Source organism: Eumetopias jubatus, unplaced genomic scaffold (assembly GCF_037043125.1).
Source record: "Eumetopias jubatus isolate StellerSeaLion01/CBP00866 unplaced genomic scaffold, mEumJub1_p1.0 scaffold_14, whole genome shotgun sequence".
NCBI classification, from domain to species: domain Eukaryota; kingdom Metazoa; phylum Chordata; class Mammalia; order Carnivora; family Otariidae; genus Eumetopias; species Eumetopias jubatus.
In genome coordinates this window covers 44,971,765-44,979,934 of record NW_028274820.1, presented here as the reverse complement: position 1 = coordinate 44,979,934, position 8,170 = coordinate 44,971,765, and the positions used below count along the sequence as shown (strand labels likewise).

Here is an 8,170-nt window from a genome sequence, read left to right as displayed (position 1 = left end):
GCAGGCCTCCATCCCAGGACCCTGGGATCATGACCTGAGCCGAAGGCAGAGGCATAACCAACAGAGCCACCCAGGCACCCCAGGTTTTGGAATAATTTTAGACTTGCAGTAAAGTTGCAAGGCTGTGCTAAGATTTCCTGTATACTCCTCAACTTATTTATACTTCATTGCAAATATCTTATATTTAACAAATATCTTACATTTAAACAAATGTCATTGTGCATTTGTTAAAATTAAGACATCAGACACACCGTCTTTGGGGTGATCCGTGGTGGACGTTTTGAGGGCAGCTGTCCTGCAGCCTGCGCACCCTGGACCGCCTCCTGTGGAAGCCTGGGCCGGCTGTGTAGGCCCAGGGCTGGCTGTGACACAGCGTTGGAAAAGAACATCACGGAACGAAAGATAACAAATTCTTTCTCCCTTTGTCTCATAACCATGTCCACCAACGAGAATGCTAATTCACACCAGCTGCTCGCCTTAACAGATTCAAGAACAAGGGGAAAGACAGTACAGAAATGAGGTGGGGCCGAATAGAAGTTAATGTGGAGCTAAGGAAAGCTAAGAAGGATGACCAGATGCTGAAAAGGAGAAACGTAAGCTCGTTTCCTGATGATGCTACCTCTCCACTATAGGAAAACCGCAACAACCAGGGCACTGTAAATTGGTCTGTTGATGACATTGTCAAAGGCATAAATAGCAACAATTTGGAAAGCCAGCTCCAGGCTACTCAAGCTGCTAGGAAACTGCTTTCTAGGGAAAAACAGCCCCCCATAGACAACATAATCCGGGCTGGTTTGATTCCAAAATTTGTGTCCTTCTTGGGCAGAGCTGATTGTAGTCCCATTCAGTTTGAATATGCTTGGGCTCTCACTAACATTGCTTCTGCGACGTCAGAACAGACCAAGGCTGTGGTAGATGGAGGTGCTATCCCAGCATTCATTTCTCTGTTGGCATCTTCCCATGCCCACATCAGTGAACAAGCTGTATGGGCTCTAGGAAACATTGCAGGTGATGGTTCAGTTTTTCGAGACTTGGTTATCCAGTATGGTGCAGTTGACCCACTATTGGCTCTCCTTGCAGTTCCTGATATGTCATCTTTAGCATGTGGTTACTTACGTAACCTTACTTGGACACTTTCAAACCTTTGTCGCAACAAGAATCCTGCACCCCCATTAGATGCTGTTGAGCAGATTCTTCCTACCTTAGTTCGTCTCCTGCATCATGATGATCCAGAAGTATTGGCAGATACCTGCTGGGCCATTTCCTACCTTACTGATGGTCCAAATGAACGGATTGAAATGGTTGTGAAAACAGGAGTTGTGCCCCAGCTTGTGAAGCTTCTAGGAGCTACTGAATTGCCCATTGTGACTCCTGCACTAAGAGCCATAGGAAATACCGTTACTGGGACAGATGAACAGACTCAGGTTGTAATAGATGCAGGAGCACTTGCTGTTTTTCCCAGCCTCCTAATGAACCCCAAAACTAATATTCAGAAGGAAGCTACGTGGACAATGTCAAACATTACAGCTGGTCACCAGGACCAGATACAGCAAGTTGTGAATCATGGATCAGTCCCATTCCTCATTGGTGTTCTCTCTAAGGCAGACTTTAAGACACAAAAGGAAGCTGTCTGGGCTGTGACCAACTATACAAGTGGTGGGACAGTTGAACAGATTGTATACTTCGTTCGTTGTGGCATAATAGAACCATTGATGAACCTCTTAACTGCAAAAGACACCAAAATTATTCTGGTTATTCTGTATGCCATTTCAAACATGTTTCAGGCTGCTGAGAAACTAGGTGAAACTGAGAAACTTAGTATAATGATTGAAGAATGTGGAGGTTTGGACAAAATTGAAGCTCTACAAAACCATGAAAATGAGTCTGTGTACAAAGCTTCATTAAACTTGATGGAGAAGTATTTCTCTGTAGAGGAAGAGGAAGATCAGAATGTTGTGCCAGAAACTACCTCTGAAGGCTATACGTTCCAAGTTCAGGATGGCACTCCCGGGACTTTTAACTTTTAGATTGTACAGCTGAGGCAGAAAGTTGTTTGTTGTGTACTCTGTTTGGTAGAAGTTTGTCTTACTGTTTCTCTACTAAGAACTCTTTTTAAATGTGTTTTGTTATTGTAGCACTTTTTACAACAAAACTCTACTTGACCAGTTCCAAACTGTACAACCTGTATGAAGCTCCTCCTCAGTGGGTTTCTTATTTCTATGTAGAATCTCCTCTCTTGCAGAGTCCTGTAAATAAAAATTAAATTCCACTCTTTAAAAAAAAATTAAGACATCAATTTTCGTACATTACTGTTAAATAAATTGCAGACTGTATTTGTATTCCATCATTTTTTTTTATTAATGTCCTTTCTGTTCCAGAATTCAGTGTAGATATCACATTGCGTTTAGTTGTCAAGTTTTCTTAGTCTTGTTTGGTCTGTGAAAATTTCTCTGTGTGTCCTCACTTTGAGAGTTTTATACTTGTAAAATATTTTGTAGAATATACCCCAATTTAGGTTTGTCTGGTGTTTTTCTCATGGTTAACCTGGGATTATGGATATGAAAAGAAAACTATAGAGATGAAGTGCCCTTCTCATCAGATCATATCAGAAGGTATATGGTATTCATATGATATTCCTAGTGATGTTAACTTCATCAATTGGACAAGGGAGTGTTTCCCACATCTCTACGCAGGAAAGCTCCAATTTTCCCTTTACCTTTAGAAGTGAATCTGTAAGTCTAGCTCACCCTCAGGGGTTGGAGTTTAAACTTCATCTCTTGTATGGGGCGTAGCTATAAATATTACTTGGAATTCTTCTATAAGAAACATTTTTCTCTTCTTTCCCATTTATATATTCAATAATTCATGTATATAAGTATAGATTTATTTGTGTTTAGTGTAAACTTTCGGTTATAATCCAATACTACCTTGCTTTGTAGGTCAAACTGTTCCAACATAGACTATTGGGAGTATTTTCAGTTTGGTTCATGTGCCACTTTGACGTGCCCCCATCTGTTTGTTTTTTTGACCACTTTCTTACTTTTTGGTGTTGTAAGATGCTCCAACCCATCTTATATCCTTCTTGGTTCAGCCTTAGAATCAGCCATTTCCCCAAGAAGATCTGGATCCATTTATTGGAGAATAGTATTTAGAAAACAAGATGTAGACACTAGGTGGTATTTATTTTTTTCAATTTTTTTCTCACCATTTCTTCATATTAGATAAATTGTATTCATTTATTCCCAAGTTTTCTGACTGTCTGTCCTTTTAATTTTCCTGTTAAGCCTTTCTCTTTCCAGATCTGGTCAGATTTTTTTTTCTTTAAGATTTTATTTATTCATTTGAGACACAGAGATAGAGAGAGAGAGAGAGAGAGAGAGAGAGAGAGAGAGAGAGAATGAGCAGGGGGAGAGGCAGAGGGAGAGGGAGAAGCAGGCTCCCCGCTGAGCCAGGAGCCTGATGTGGGGCTCCATCCCAGGACCCTGGGATCATGACCTGAGCCGAAGGCAGACATTTAACCATCTGAGTCACCCAGGCGCCCCCTGGTCAGATTTTGTATAGAGAATTTTCTCTACCCAGGCTTCCACTTAGTTTATTTTTTATAGCTTGTGTTTCCCTAGTGAGATTTCATATTTATTTATTTACTCATTTCAAGCATATTTTCCTTTTCCTTTTTCTTTATTTCCTTGAGCATAGCTCTTATGGCTACCTTAATCTCCTTATTTGCTGATTCCAACATCTGGATTGTCTTGAGGTTTGTTTCTATTACTATATTTCTCTTGAGAAAGGATGACATTTTTCTGTATTTTTCATGCACTAGTCTGCTTTAAATTGTGTCCTGGACATTGTGAGTGGCTTATTTGTAGAGGATCTAGATTCTGTTATATTCCTTTGAGAATTTTGATTTATTTTTCTCTTTTCTCTCCGTTTTTCAAACCTATAATTCAACTTATCTAGATTCAAATTGGAAATTTTGTATTTTTTGCATCAGGCAGACCCCTAAACCTCAGTTTTTTCTGAGCCTTGTCTGTGTCTGCTTGGGGCCTGCTTTATGCATGTGTGGTTTAGGGAGCTATCATTTGGGCAGGGTTTATGTGTAGAATTGAGACTACACCTTCATGACTCTCTCCATTCATAAGATTTGACTCCTCTGGTTCTGTGAAATAGTAGACTATAAGTTTTCTAATAAAAATATATTAGTGGGAAAAAAATCTATACTTAAATAAGAAAATTTAAGACTTAAAGGAATGACTATAAGCTTATTTTTGCTCCATAAGCTCCTTAATAATGTGAATCATTAATATGTAGAATATACATACACACTATGGTAAAAATTTCAAATTATAACAATAGTAGGATTATATGAATAGACATATAAAAAATAAATTTTTTTTTGAATTTTCTCTATTTTATTTCCTAGCTATGAAAGAAGGAAAATTCATGATTGTCTGTTCATTATGTCTATTTTTGTTATCCAACAAAAGTCCTGTTCATGAATAGTATTACCTTAGAAAACTCAGAAGTTAAATGTATGGCTCCCTTGCCAGGGGCACTCAATGTGAACATTGTCAAGACTCTTTTTTTTTCTTTCATAATAGAACCCAGCCTTTATTAGCAAAAGTGTATTCTTCTAAAACACTTATTTAAACTTAGAGACTTTGTCTAAGTGAAGGAAAGATCAGCTTACTTTTCTCCAAAAATTCAGGATATAATTTTTCCAAGTGAAGTTTTATAAGATTGATAATAACATTATGTTTATTTAAACATTACGTTTAAATAACATTATGATTGATAAATAAACATTACGTTTTATAAGATTGATAATAACATTACGATAATAACAAACAATTTATCTAATATGAAGATAATAACATTATGTTCTGCCTGATGCAAAAAATTCAAAAACTGAATTCCAGTTTAGGTCCTGCCTAAAGTTACTTTTCTGGTGATTGTTTGTTATTTATTTAAAGAAGATGTTTTAAGTAAGAAAACAGAGCATAGTTTGATAGTACTCACTGCCTAGATTTGCATTCCAGTTTCATCACTTATTAATTATGCACCCATGAGCAACTACGTCAGCTTTCTTGTCTACTAAATGTCAGTACTTAACACATGGATTTAAGAGGATTAAAGGACAAAGTGAGATTCCCTGTAGAGGTTTCAGAGAGGCACCTACTACACAGAAGGCTAGCCATAGAATTATGCACCAATTCCATGTATTATGGATATCCACATGATGCAACAACATGAGATTATGTAACATTATATATGTTAACATTTATGTACTGTAAAAAAAAACCAAACAAACCATTGATTTTACTTTATCCGAAGTGTTGAAATTCTTCTATGTATGTTATTTCTACATTACTGTCCATTATGAGCCCTAATGGAGAACTGAAATCTAAATTCATTGAGGATACACTTAAAAACAAGAAGAGCAACTCGTGAATAGTTCCTCTTTATGGTAAGAGGAATATTAATAAAAGAATAGTCTCTTTAATGTAGATTTCTCTTTCTCCTCTCATACCTTGCAGTATTTCTGATTTTTAGCACTAGCAATATATTTCCAAACTCAGCTTTGCAATATACCAAGTAATTTCTCTGTCCCTCTTAACACCAGGTAATTTTTTAAACTCTTCTCAGCAACATTGCTCCCACCTAGACACAATCCACTCTGCTTCCTCCATAAAATAGTGATAAATGAGTAGAGCAGTGACCTTTTATAATGAGAAAATATCACAAGACTGACTTTCTCACAATATTTCAAGTGCATTTCCTCCTGAAAGATCATAAGAAACGGCCTCTTATGCTCTTATCTCTGTAAAATCGGTCAGCTCTTGGATTTTGTGTTGATTCCTATATGTCTAGAACCAGATGGGATCAAATTCATCATATTTCTATTAAAATAATCAAAGACTTTGGAAGCCTATTCATGTATTTATGTAAATGAACAGAATCATAAAAATAATGTGGCTGTATTTGCTTTATCATATTTTTGAGTCTCAGTCAATATTTCCTTATATATTTAGACTTCTGAGTTATAAAATTTAATCCTAAATACCCTAAGAGTTTAAGAATAATAAGAATATTACAATGAATTGAGCATTTGATAAAATGGGCCTTTGTTCTCACCAGCATAAAAGCAGCATTTATATTAAACTACAGTTTTATCTTCTTGACCAACCCGGACAGAACTGAAGCATTGGGATTAAGTCAGGTTATGAAAAATCATCAGTCAATTTTTTGTGGAACAACCACAAAATAAGTAAACCACAGGAAATAAATTATTTCTGTAATTTTCTTTGGTTATCATTTGTAATATTGAGAATAAACTCTACTTAAGCTCCTGTGATAGAAGATGGTGTGATAGGTACAAATTTAGGAAACATAGGAAATTCTTACCAGTGTTTCTGAATCTGGTAAGAAACAATACTATCATAATAATAGTAATAATAATAATAATAGGCAGTGTGGGGTAAGTGCTTAATGCATTGGAATTCAAAAAGAAAAACTTTTTTTCTGAGTAGAAAACAAGGGAAATAAAACACGGAGTGAGTAACTTTTGAGAATAGAGTAAGATAAGGCAGAACTTTGCTAAGGTATTAGAAGAGCCACATACAGGCTTGAGGACACTGTAAGATTTTATTTATTTATTTATTTATTTAAATTTACTTGAGAGAGAGAGAATGTGTGTGAGCGAGGGAAGGGGTATAAGGGGAAGGAGAAGGGGAGGAGAGAGAGAATCTCAAGCAGACTCCATGCTGAGTGTGGAGCCCAACTTGGGGCTTGATCTCAGGACCCTGAGATCATGACCTGAGCCGAAACCAAGAGTCAGAGGCTTAACAGACTAAGCTACCCAGATGCCCCAGGCTTAAGGACACTATAGAAGCAAAGTAAGTGTGTGTAGAGAGGTGGGTGAGGGCAAAGTTTATTATAACACATATGTGCTGAGAAACTAGTTATTGGTGGGAAAAAATGTCTCAGAGGACGCATGTAGCCCCCTAGTCAAACATTGGTGAATATACGATGACTGTGCTTCAGGAAAGAGTTCCTATCCCTTCTATTGTTTGACTTTATTTTAGTACAACCATGAGAATAACCTTTTGAGTCGGAAAACAAATATTTAGAACTCAGCCATCAGAGTCTGAGATTAGATGCCAGCAATTTTTGTGAGCACTGGGAAAGCCCTGTGTGCAAACTTGAGACATGGGAGACTCTGGGATATTACATTCCCTCCTACTGGTGGGAGGAAGTGACTACACCATGGGAAGTTGATGTTTGGGTGTCTTCCCTCAAGCTAGAAGAGGAGAGAATATCAGTTCCAGTCAGTTCATTACTAAACATGCCAAAAAGAGATCCTGGAGAATTTGTTATATAGAAAGTATGTTTATAGGATAGTGAAAGTTTATAGGATAGTTTAATTTGCATGAAACTTAGCATATGAGTAAGAAAGTGGTAAAAAACTAAATGACAGTTTCAGGATGGATTGTGAATGGTAAGGACAATTTCTGGTTTTGAAATGACATTCAGAAAATAGTATAAAGTTTTAAGCCCTAAGTAATGTGTGTTATGATCAAAATGTTGCTTGGAAAATTAATCTAGAAGTGAGGTACAAGATGATTATACATGAACGAATGCCTGGAGCTAGGATACCTACTTGAAAGCTATTAAAAGTGATCCATTAATAAAGGTTTATATTGAAAAAGTGACAGTGGAAATCGAGAAAAAGATGAATATGAGGGAGGTTATAAATAATGACATTATAGACTATTGATATGATGGAGTAAACATTTCTGAGTTTTCAAGCTTGAATTGTAATCCAATGGAAAACATTCTGAAGAAAGTACATCAGAGAGAGATGAGAGGCCTCAGTCAGACGGCTAATGGTATGAGGAGACAATGCCCAGAAACCTGTTAGGTATTGTGGTGCTAGGTCTTGGAGATAAATTGGAACTGAAGGTACAGATTAAAAGTCATCTACCTATAGGTAATGCCTTCAGTCTAAACAGCCTACCTAAATTGAAAGTGGCTACATTCACAAGCCAAATGAATTAGCAATTGATTCACTAAGATTGACAACAAGTTTGAAATTGAGAGTGGGAAGAAGGTCTTTAAAAACTCTCCTAGTATGACGCCTGGGTGGCTCAGTCAGTTAAGCGTTTGCCTTCGG

At 37.0% G+C, this 8,170-nt stretch overlaps 1 pseudogene; it reads left to right on the top strand.

Moving 5' to 3' along the window:
• Window positions 1–435: 435 nt before the first annotated feature.
• Window positions 436–2,167, top strand: LOC114220896 (importin subunit alpha-1 pseudogene; annotated as a pseudogene).
• The last annotated feature ends 6,003 nt before the right edge of the window (window positions 2,168–8,170 follow it).